This window comes from Meleagris gallopavo, unplaced genomic scaffold (assembly GCF_000146605.3).
Source record: "Meleagris gallopavo isolate NT-WF06-2002-E0010 breed Aviagen turkey brand Nicholas breeding stock unplaced genomic scaffold, Turkey_5.1 ChrUn_random_7180001889674, whole genome shotgun sequence".
In the NCBI taxonomy this organism is placed as follows: Eukaryota; Metazoa; Chordata; class Aves; order Galliformes; family Phasianidae; genus Meleagris; species Meleagris gallopavo.
In genome coordinates this window covers 1-323 of record NW_011153400.1, presented here as the reverse complement: position 1 = coordinate 323, position 323 = coordinate 1, and the positions used below count along the sequence as shown (strand labels likewise).

At 65.6% G+C, this 323-nt stretch overlaps 1 pseudogene; it reads left to right on the top strand.

The window, feature by feature from the left end:
- The first annotated feature begins 6 nt into the window (after positions 1–6).
- LOC104916401 lies at positions 7–318 on the top strand (annotated as a pseudogene).
- The last annotated feature ends 5 nt before the right edge of the window (positions 319–323 follow it).

Here is a 323-nt window from a genome sequence, read left to right as displayed (position 1 = left end):
GTCCGTCCGTCCGTCAGCCCGCCGGGAAAGATGTGGCTGAAGCTGTGCTTCTTGCTGCTGTATTTCCTGGTGCTCTTCGTCCTGGCCAGGGTGTTCGAGGCCGTGGTGTGGTACGAGACCGGCTTCTTCGCCACGCAGCTGGTGGACCCGGTAGCGCTGAGCTTCAGGAAGCTGCGGACCATCCTGGAGTGCCGCGGCTTGGGGCACTCGGGGCTGCCCGAGAAGAAGGATGTCCGGGAGCTGGTGGAGAAGTCAGGTAGGGCCGCTTCCCTCCTCCCTTCCCTCCCTCCCCTCGGGCCTAAGGCGGCAGCTACGGCCAAGGG